Source organism: Hyperoodon ampullatus, assembly GCF_949752795.1.
Source record: "Hyperoodon ampullatus genome assembly, chromosome: 7".
NCBI lineage: Eukaryota > Metazoa > Chordata > Mammalia > Artiodactyla > Ziphiidae > Hyperoodon > Hyperoodon ampullatus.
Window position 1 is genome coordinate 36,831,077 of NC_136920.1, and position 11,798 is coordinate 36,842,874.

An 11,798-nucleotide genomic window follows, 5' to 3' on the forward strand; every position below is an offset into this window, starting at 1 on the left:
GGAAGAGTAACCCCAAAGCCTGGGTTACACAGGCCATTTTCCAGGACTGGTTTTTCTACCACTTTATCCTAGAGGTAGAGAAATATTGCTTGGAGAGAAGGATGCCCCATTCAACATTCTTTTGCTGCTCGACAGTGCTCTGGGCCACCCCTGATTCATGGACGACTTTCATCCCAGTGTCAAAGTAGTTCATCTGCCACCGAAAACTACATTGCTCATCTAACCTATGGATCAGGGAGTTATAGCGACTTTCAAGAAATATTATTTACATCACACTTTTCGTCAGGCAGTAAAAGTGAGTGGTGAATCAGGGACAACTTTGCAACAGTTTTGGAAGGACTATAACATCTACAAGGCCATAAAAACATTGACTTTACTTAGTGTGAGGTTATGGCCGTCACCATGAGTGGGGTTTGGAAGAACCTTTAGCCACAGTTTGTTCACGATTTTTGTGGATTTGAGAAGGTGGATGAGGAGTCCAAAGAGATCTTCAGCAACTTAGTGACCCTCAGCGAGAAGCTGGAGGTAGATCTGCAAGAGGACGACTTCATTGAACTCCTTGCTGTGCAACACGAGGGGCTTACTAATGAGGACCTGATGGAATTGGAGGCCCAGAGAAAGGATGAAGAGGGACAAGAGGAAGAAGAAGTAACTGAAGAACCAGAGAGATTCACAATGCAGGAAATGGCAAGGGGATTTTCTTTATCTGAGGAGGCACTGCTAGTTTTTGAGGCACAGGATGTGAACACAGAACAGTACACGAAGGTTGCAACAGCCATTCAGAATGCAATCCAGTGTTATTGTATCATCTATGATGAGAAAAAAAGAGCTGCTACCCAGACATCACTGAATCATTTTTCGAAGGGAGTAGAGAGAATTGAATCCAGCAAGGAACCAGATCCTGTGCCATCGACGTCAGGCGTGAGTGAAATTCCAGCTTGCCCTCCATCTCCTATTGCTGATGATCCTTCAGCTCTACCATCTCCCACCTCCTCTCCCTCCTCCATTCAGTAACTCTTCTTGCCTGTTCACTCGATGCCAGCCCCTGTATGCCAGCTGTTGAACTGTACTACTGTACTTTTCAAGGTACAGTACTATAAAATTAAAAATGTCTTCTTTATTTTTTGTTTGTTTGTTTTTTATGTATTATTTGTGTGAAAAGTATTATAAACCTATAACAGTACAGTACTCTATAGCTGATTGTGTTAGTTGGGTACCTAGGCTAACTTTGTTGGACTTACGAACAAATTGGACTTATGAACTTGCTCTCAGAATGGAACTCATTTGTTCATAGGGGAATTACTGTAAAGGAAAAGGATTCATGATTAGAACAATGAGGGAAAATAAAGGAAGTAGTTATGAAGAGACACATTCTAAAGGAAGTGTAAATATACTTTATATTTACAAAATTACAGAATGAAATTAAAGACGATGGCATGATATTACTTCTGAAAATGCATATATTTAAAATAAAGTTGAGAGAAAAGACTATTTTTCATAGTTTTAGAGACACATTCTATAATTTGTTATTCACTGGACTGTAACAGATGTTTAATTTTTACATTGTAAATGCCATGTGGTCTCAAATTATTTGCTTTTTCTTAACTATTAAATACTCTTACAAAATAAATGCTCTTCTTGAATACACTTCTTTTTTTTTTTTTAACTCTTCACTGAGCAATAGGGGGAAGGCAGGAAGAATTGTAAGAAATTATAATTAAAACATAGAAAGGCTGGTTTAATTTGTGTACTTAAATTTCAAATATCTGAGTTTACTGGAAGAGATTGTTCATTCATTAGTTTCAAGATCACAAATTTCTTTTTGACTAGGGTTGTCAGATTCAGCAAATAAAGTTAACAATGAATAATTTTTTAGTTTAAGTATGCCCCAGATGTTTCAAATATTTGTCATACTCTAATCTGCTAACCCTATTCCTGTCATGTAACTTTTTTCAGTTAAAGAAAAACAAAATTATTAAATATCTTGTGTGTGTGTGTGTTATTCCTAACAGAGATTTGTACATACAGAACATCAGTTATAGCTTCTATGGTCTCTTTCCTGAAGTCATCAAGACAATGGCTTGATCCATTCAGGTAAAACAGAAACAAAACAACAAGAAAAAAACATCTTTTGCAGGACATGTTATTACAAATGAGAGCAGTGATTTCCTTTTTTTTAAATAGGATAATGTCAAATGTTGATTCCATTCTAACCTGGAACATTATGTAACACAAAACTGAAAATTTGGGAGCTATTTTAAGTCTCAAGATGCCAAAAAAGTTAAAATTTAAAAAGTATAGGTTTAGGGCTTTCCTGGTGGCACAGTGGTTGAGAATCCACCTGCCAATGCAGGGGACACGGGTTCGAGCCCCGGTCCGGGAAGATCCCACATGCCGCAGAGCGGCTGGGCCCATGAGCCATGGCTGCTAAGCCTGCGCATCCGGAGCCTGTGCTCCACAATGGGAGAGGCCACAACAGTGAGAGGCCTGCGTACCGCAAAAAAAAAAGAAAAGAATATCCATTCCCACAACTTTGTGAAGAGACTCTTACATCTATGGAAATAGAAAGTGATATACAAAGATTAGCCAAGGTTTCTGAAATAAAAAGATTAAAATACAGAGAAGATTGCAATTAAATGTATCTGTACATTCATGAAGAAAGAACATGAGAACTCAGTGAAAATTTCAGAATCCCCTTTCTAATTGTCCAGTGTTACTCATTTTCTTTCCCTCTCTCCCTCTCTTTCTCTAGTTATCACTGCTGTAGCTGCTGACATAAGTTATCACCATGACTTACACTTTAATCATTTATATTCCCAGAAGTTGTATTAGTCATGCAAACCAAGAAATGGTAAAACTTTAAAAGAAACTTTAGATCTGGAATAGAAGTAGCCCCATAGTCTCAGGCCTGGTCATATACTGCCTGGCGAATCTGAGCATGGGGTCACTTTAGGTCACCTAGAATATGCCCTCCTGCACCTGAGGAAGCTGAAACCAAAGGAGATTAAGTACTGTCTGCCTGTGTTAGCTTTGATCCTCTCATAAGAGAAAGGACATGAATAATTATTGAGTACCCATTGTGAGTTTTCCATCTTGCGCACATGATATTAATTTTTCTAAACAACTATTCTCTCTGAAGTATTATATTCTCCATTTCTCTGATGAGGATATTGAGGCTCAGTTTCTTATGTTTCCCAAGTTTACTTACTCATGAAGGAATAAAACTGGCTCTCTCCCTCCTGATTAATTCATTTTTCTCTCCCTCTTTCCATTTTTTGTTGTTCTCCTGCTTTACATTAAAACACTGAAGATGTGAACAACTAAAACCACTTAAAGGAATAGAATACTATCAAGCATTCAATTTCCATTAGCCATTTGTTACCAGAATACCAATAAATACTAGAATACTCTACCTGAGTTTCTACTGGGCAAAACCAAAAAGGTAGCCTTACAGTACAGCTTTGGTAGACAATGGCAAAGTAAAGATGGCATGAGCCATGGGATGTAGGTTTCATATACTCATTCTGTAGAAAAAGCATACTTACCTGTGAACATACTCGTGTTTGCAGATAGAAGGCAAAACAAAAGGCACAAACCGTACTTAAAGAGAATCATTCCTCTCTCCATATTCCCAGTTATTCTTAGCAATATCTGAGCTACACAGAGTTAAGACATCCTCAGCAGATATGCCATTCATTGTTAATTAAAAAACAAAAATCTAAATAAAAGTTAGAGAAATAATTTGAAATACACTAATGATTGAAATAGTCTAATCACACGTTGTAAATCAAATATATATAATTTTAAAATAACAATTAAAAAAGAAATAGTCCAATAATTCATTATATTACTAATTTATTATTTGGGAAATGGTGCTTTTGCCATTAGCACAGGTCAATGAAATGGCATAATTAATTAAATTATATACTTTTACATATAATTAATTAAAATTATATTACTCAAATGACTCTATAGCCCAAGCAGACTAAGCCCCTCACTGTGTTATGTATCACAATGGCCAAGGGCATGATACAGGGGTGTACAAACAAGTAACCCTCAAATCCATGGCTAATATTAGATTATTTTTAGATTTTCTCTCTCTATTCCCAGAAACCCAGGGATTATGCCTCTACTTACTTCCTCATCAAGGATCCAACTGGTTTCTTGGATATTTCTAACTCGTTTCAGTAAATTCTAGTTCTATTTATTACCATCTCATTAATTCAAAAAATGCACATATCAATTAAATTTCCAAAATATACCTGGGCAAGGATCTTACTATAGTCATCTTTTATCAACTGGGAGAGGTTGAGACAGCCTTCAATGTGTGTGCATACACACACACACAATCTTTAATAGGAATTGTCAATTGCATTGATATTTATCAGTGAAATGTTTCTTACAGTTAGTAGAAGTGACCATTTTGGGTGTATGATCATCCTTTTGTGATTTTTTAAATCCCCTAATCACTTGAAAAATGATCTTTCTCTCTTAAGAGACTGATGGAAAGTTAAGAATTTATTTAGCTATAAACAGCTGAAACCCCAACAAATAATGACTTAACATAATAGATGTTTGATCTCAGACTTCCAGCTTCCAAAACTGTGAGAAATAAATTTGTGTTGTTTCGAAGTTATCCAGTCTGTGGTATTTTGTTATATTAGCCTGAATGAACTAAGAAAATTGATCTTGGGAAGCTGAGGTGCTATTCTAACATATGCCTGTTTCCTCTCTTTTGAACTTTCCTATCAGGTCCTCTAGGGTCAAACAATTCCTTCCCTGTCTCTGACTAGGTATTGTGCTGTTGATTTTAACAAAAAGGGTTATGTCCTTCAGGGACTGGAGTCAGGAGAGATGTTCATATTACCTGAGAGCTGGGAGTCTGTGCTAGAAGGCAGAGTTGAAATTTCTTTTTCTCCTAGGTGCAGTGTCCCCCCAAGAGATTCCCGGAGCATGGTTTCAGGAAGCTGATACCCTACAGTACAGCCACCTCAAACAAACAAGCCACCAAGCTGACCCTAACATCCTAAAAGACAGGGGCAATGTCAGTTATTTCACTTCTTGCACAATCCCCTTGTTATTTGCACATCTATTAATGGGCATTTTCAAAATTTGAAAATGTTAAAACCTTCAGGGATGAAATCAAATTCACTTTAATTATGTAACTTCTGAAACTTAGGTCCCTTTAGCAAAAACCTTGAAAACCTACTCCAATGCAAATCTGAAGCTATATATACATGTTATCCACAAAGGAACACATTTTTCTCAGCCTTAGGGATTACGTGCTTGAATCCCTTGGAAGTGAATTTATATTAGCTGGACTGCTCCTCATGATAAGAATTCAATGGTTCACTATACAGCTAGACCCACTGTAGATCAGTAAAGTTAATACGTGGAATAGAAATGTAGTGTCAGCCTCTGCAAAAGGTATGGTTTGCTGTGAAAAGAATCTGTGCTGAAGGGCTAGAGAGCTATTATATTTCTGATCATTTCCTCTAGTCCCTTGTTCCCAGTGACTGCCAGCCTTAATAATGTCATTACAAAAATTGTCTCCTGGGAGACTACTGGGATTTTTGTTCTGCAATCTCATCTGATACAATTATTTGCAAATTTCTAGAAGTAAATTAGCTTACGTATCAATTTTTCTACCCGGCTGATTTAGAGCTATAACTAATTGCAATGAGTCTAAATTTTAATAAAAGAAACTTTTCACCTAGTCCAGCTCCACTAATAATAAAAAAAATTCCCTTATTGCAGCCAAGGAGTCAATTTTGCACTAATGACTGGCAGGGAGTCAATTTTCATTAAGTTTGTATGCATGTGTATATGTGTGTGTGTGCAGTCACATCCACACTAGACAGTCACCATTTCTTCATCCAGTCTACCCTCCACCCATCTCCTTCTTGATCTCTGCCTTTATAAGCTGATTTGTATGGACTAAATCAGAGCTTTCGGCACCCTCTGGCTTCCATTTGGATTCACCCAAGGGGCAGCCCCAGCAGTTGCTCAAAAGGAGCAAGAACATAAGATCATGGTGTTGATTTCACTAGCTGTCTCTTTTCAAGTAATCTATGTCTCTTGGTCAAAGGCATTTGTTCCAATCGAGATAAGGATCTTATTTGACTCTGTCCATGGTCCTGTAATAATTTCTTTTATCCTTTCAGGCCTTGGTCAGGGAGATGGGAGATAGTCATATGGTTTGTGATCTTTAAAATGCACAAAGTCTGGGAAGAGCTGATAAAGGACAAGAAGAACTAGATGAGAAGGAGTGTGCGTGTGTGTGTTTATTTTTCCCAACCACTGTACTTTTGAAGTATTGGACTCCATGACAAAGTTTCTTCACTCCAGCCATCCCACCCTCCTCAGCTCAGGTAATGTTGTAGTGATTTGTGCTGTTCTAGAGTGGGTCTCACTGTAGCTTCCAAGCACATCTGGTGGCTTGTTGCCCACGTGGCCCACAGTAAGAAATGCAACTTATATTTACAATAACCCTCATTATATATTACAAAAATGGAAAAACTTTTCACATAATATTACCCTTACTGGATGTGATTGATGTGCTCTCATATCTTGTATTTTAGCCAGTTCCTTTTTTAAGGCTGGTTTTGGAACACTAAATTGGTTTAAAGATCCTTTAAAAGGTCATGACCTTTACTTTGAAAAAACACTAGTTTTGTTGGGAGTGAGGAGGATGGAGGATGGAGGATCGGGAGTCTGGATTTTCTCCCTCTATTAATGTATTAGGTCTTTTCCCAGAGTTTTAAGGGTGCCCCCTTGTAGTTGGAGAAGCTTCAAAGCCCATGCTATTGATCATTTCCATAATGCATAGGTGAAATGGCAAAATGTGGAATGACAAAAACTTGGTGATACTCTCACCTATAAGAAGAAAAGCAAAGGCTGATTTGCAGCATAAATGTCGTATTGGAGACCCCAGGATTTAGAGATATATGGACCTGGGTACAACTCCACTACTTACTATGTAATAATGTCATATAATTTAATATCTCCAGTCCTCAGCCATATCTTCTGTAAACTGGAAATCAGAATGACACAGTATCTTTCTCATAGGACTTTTTGGATAATTAAGTGCATTAACATATAAGAACTGAAATAACCTGCTGTATAATTTAGTATGTAAATAAATTTCCTGAAACACAACCTTTGCATTCACACATTCTCATCTTATCAAAAAGTCTAGTGTCTGTAACTTACTGAAGGCTTCCCCAGATATGACCAGAAATCCAAGTGCTTGCTCTTGTCCAAAGATTATGTTCTCTCTCCTCATCTCTGGAGCCAGAATTCAGATATGCTCCCTGGAGGCTGGAGGATTGGAAAATTTCTTCTGCCACCTGAAGATGGTTGCTCCAAAACAATACACTATGTTATATGGACTTCATAGCTAGTGTCAAAGCCAAAGGCTAATTGACACAAATTATATAAGAAAAGAGTTTCCAAAGGATCCTCTGCTTGTTTTTGCAGGCACATCTGAAGTGCATGGCTAGATCTGAATCCCCTGCTCCAGACCTTGCAACTAGGGCTGATGCAAGTGCTTGCCCCAGGCTGCAGCAGATTTCTCTGGAGCTGTAGAGAACATCCTCTACCTCCAGTGCTGTGCTCAGCAGAAAATATTATTGCCTTGGAGGACAGTGTGGAGCAGATACAGCATAATGTGGAGAGAGGAAAGAGGAGAGAGGGTAATATTCCTACACCCCCATTCAGGAATGTCACAGCTGCTTTCGTATCCTTCTACTTTCTGGGCCCTGTCCTAAGGAGAGAGTAAAAACTACTCATTTAATTAGACATATATCACTGCCGGTTCCATTTGTCTTAAGTTCTTCTGGAAACAGGTTGGAAAGATCCCTGAGTAATCTGAAGGAGTGGGATGGAGGTTGAGTACACTATCAACTCAGATGGTTATAGCACATCAATGATATTAGGACTTACTCCCATTTTGTTGTGTGCTATATCTATACTTTCTACAAAAGCATAAAAACCTTGTCATAAATGTGTTGCCTGTGGTCCCAGATAACAATAGAAAAAATCATGGCAGAGTGGAACGGACATGAGCTTTGAAATCCTTTATGTGTTTCAGTCATGATTCTGTCACGTACTATCTCTGTTATCTCAGGTAAGTTATTGACTTCTCTGAAATGTTTCCTTGTTGATAGTGAATCTATTGCATCTGCTTCATATGTGTCTTCTCTCACAAAATATAGAAAAGTATAATTGAAGCAAAGCATGGAAACTGCAAAAACAAACCAAATAAAGAAGAAAAGAAAAGAGCTTTGGTCACTGCTGTTGGAGGAGTTCATCCAGAGGACGTGATCGCTGGCTGACCCACAAGCTAGACCTGGGCAATCAGAAGCTCTTTATCTCCTCTCCTTTCCTTGAAATGTATGTTCTGCCCACTGTTCTCATAGTGGGAGCAATTTTAAGGACACAGACTTGAGAGAGCAATGTGTAGTTGAGACCATCTGGACTGAATACGTGACTGAACTTATCAAGGCCTCTATATAAACTTCCAAGATTCTAGTGGGTAGATGCAGAGATCTACTCATTTTGTGGCCCTCTAAGACAAGTCTTGTATGTAGCTTTCCTTGCTTATTAAATGTGCCACCTACCAATATGGAGTGGTCTGCCTCTTTTTTCGACCTCTCCTTTCCCTCTCTGTACAGGGGCCAGTTGCAAATTTTACCCAGGTTTCGAACCAAACTCCCAAGGTTGCAAACCATCTACTGCCTGATTATTTGTCATTCATTTGGCCATGTGTATTTGCAATCCTTTTCTATTAAGGGCAGTATTTCTCAACAAAGACACTACTGATAATTCTCTGTTGTCATGACCTGTCCTGTGCACTGTAGGCTGTTTAGCAGCATCTCTGGCCTCTACCCACTCACTGTATGTCAATAGAAACCTCACACTCCAGCCAGAGAATAACAGTAAAAAAATTTCTACAGACATTACCACATGCTTCCCTCTATACTCATTTCAGAAATTCCTAGCCAATGAGACAAATATAATTTCCTACTAAATAAATAGAAAATTCCAAATTCTCATTTTCCTGGCTTTCCTTGCAGTTGAGGCTCAGGGATGTAACCCAGTCTCCTCCAATCACAGGCACCCATGCTGCTCTTTGAATCATATGTTAGTAATGCAAAAGACGGTAACTGCGTAGAGTCTATTCTCCAGAGGGTGGCGTCAGTGGTAAGGCTGAATCAGTAGTAACCTACACCATGTATCCAAAGCTAGTGCCATGGACCAGTGTTGATGGTGTCTGCATAGTATACTGTGGTGCCCATGACAAAGAGAGTGCAGTGATGTCTAGACCAGACAAGTTCAGTGTCATTCAGGGCATTGTCCTTGGCTACATAGATTCTAACTATTTTCAGAGATTCTGAGAGCTGCTCAATAACCTTTCAACAAATGTTCTGCTCAAATGAGAGTTATTACTGTTGCTTCCACTTAATAATCCTGACTGATACAGTAGCTATTGCATAAATTCAGATGTTTTAGGAAGCTTTGACAAATGACTATGAAATATATATATATATATATATATGTATATATATAATTGTTTCCAAGTGAATGTTGTAATACTCTCCTTGAGAGAGGCTGGCCAACCCTTTTATTGATGTCTGCATGTTGGAAGAGAAACATCATAGATAGGTATTTCATGATGTATTAGAGAAAGAGATGTTACTGATTTTGATAGATAGAGGTTGCTTTTAAAGAGAAAAGCTAGCTGGAAAGAAAAAGTGTGCCCTTTGCTATATTTTTGCATGGATTTTACAAGGTTCTTGTACAATATGACACTGTTATTCCTGAAAGATGATAACTGATCCAGTGCCAAGCTCTTAAAAGGCTCTCAGGAAAGGCTTCTTAACTTGACTATACAAAGCAACATATATGAAAAGTCCCTAATCATATTTTTACCACTTTCTGAACAGAATGTTGCTTTGGCTGGTGATTTTAGAATAGGAACTATTCTGTAGAAAACCATAACTTTTTATTCAGAGACCTACAAATCCACTCAACACAAGATGCCTTCCGTGGTTCAGAGCTTAGGGAAAGGGGAATTGAAAAGATGCTGGGATATTAGAAAAAGGACTCATTTATCTCTATGATGTTGTGCTTTTAAGCCAGGATCACACACTCCTTAGGGGGCAGGAAGGGATCCAATAGCTACCAGCCTTGGACACCCTATCCTTTTCATGGAAATACACTTAATTCTCTCACTTGACCCATACTCTTGCTTCTGCTCTCCCATAAGAAACTTCTGATCTTTTGTGTTTTATCTTTCATTCTCAGCCTACTTGAAGGTTATGGTTTTTCCTTGACTTTGAATCCCTAAGCTTCCTGAAAATTAACTTGCCCTCATGCAGAGATTTTTTTCTCACCTGGAGGCTTCAGATGCCCACGTCTCCTTAGTCCAGCTCTATCCCACTACATCCTGGCACAAATCCACCAAAATGATGCCCCAACCCACCCCCAAAATCAAAAAGGTACACCAAGTTTACCTGTGAGAAGGCCGGCTCCTGAATAAATAAGATCTTCAATAATCACTTTGCTGTTCACATGAAACTAACACAACATTGTTAATGAACTATACTCCAATATAAAATAAAAAGTTAAAAAAAAAAGAATGTCCAATATCATGGTATTAGGAGGTAGGTCCCTTGATAGGTGCTTTCGTCTTGAGGGTGGGGCCCTCATGAATGGGATTAGTATTCTTATGAGACCCCACAGAACTCCCCAGCCCCTCCCACCATGTAAAGATACAGTGAGAAGTCTGTGACCTAGAAGGGAGCTCTCATTTGACCATGCTGGCACCCTAATCTCAGACTTCCAGCCTCCAGAATTGTGAGAAATAAGTTTCTGTTTTTCTTAAAAATAAATAAATAAATAATAAAAGGCTCTGGACTCTGCACAGAGCTTCATAACCTCTTCATGGACTTTTTGTCTTCAAGCTGATGATAGAAAAATAGTTATATTCCAGTCAAAGCCAGAAATCCAGGATGCACCACAGTTGGAGCAGGAGTCTAAAATTTTGAAAGAACCGTCGCTAAGCAAAATGTCCTCAGATCTTCAAACGAGAAGTTCACAAGCACAAAGGAACTATCTTGAAGACGGAGAAGGTGATGACTTTTTAAGATGCCTCTCTCTTATTCCGGGTGGATTTTAACCATGACTCTTGTCCTCTCCTTGATGGTATTGCTCTGGATTTGTTGTGCAACTGTGGCTACAGCTGCAGAGCAGTATGTTCCCTCTGAGAAGCTGAGTATCTGTGGTGACTTGAAATTTGTGAATGAACAAAAGCTAAACAGATATCCAGCTTCTGCTTTTGTGGTTGTTAGATCTAAAGGTGAAGATCATGAAGAAGCAGGGCCTCTACCTGCAAAAATGAATCTTGCTCATTCAGAAATTTAAGGTTTTTTTTTAAAGAAAAGTGTAATAGACATCTAAATTTCCATTCCACATAGTGCTTTTTAAAATGGTTTCATTGGGGGCTTCCCTGGTGGCGCAGGGGTTGAGAGTCCACCTGCCGATGCAGGGGACACGGGTTCGTGCCCCGGTCTGGGAAGATCCCACATGCCGTGGAGCGGCTAGGCCCGTGAGCCATGGCCACTGAGCCTGCACGTCCGGAGCCTGTGCTCCGCAATGGGAGAGGCCACAACAGTGAGAGGCCCGCGTACCGCAAAAAAAAAAAAAAAAAAAAAAAGGTTTCATTGGATATAGGGTTTAAAAATCAATATTAAATGCAAATAAAGTTAAAAAAAAAAACAGGTACTTACCATCTC

At 38.8% G+C, this 11,798-nt stretch overlaps 1 pseudogene across 1 annotated transcript; it reads left to right on the forward strand.

Annotated features, from left to right (window-relative positions):
• The first annotated feature begins 675 nt into the window (after positions 1-675).
• On the forward strand, positions 676-11,427 carry LOC307055550 (transmembrane protein 59-like; annotated as a pseudogene). Its single transcript has 2 exons — positions 676-921; positions 10,913-11,427. The product of its transcript is annotated as a transmembrane protein 59-like (transcript).
• Positions 11,428-11,798: the final 371 nt, after the last annotated feature.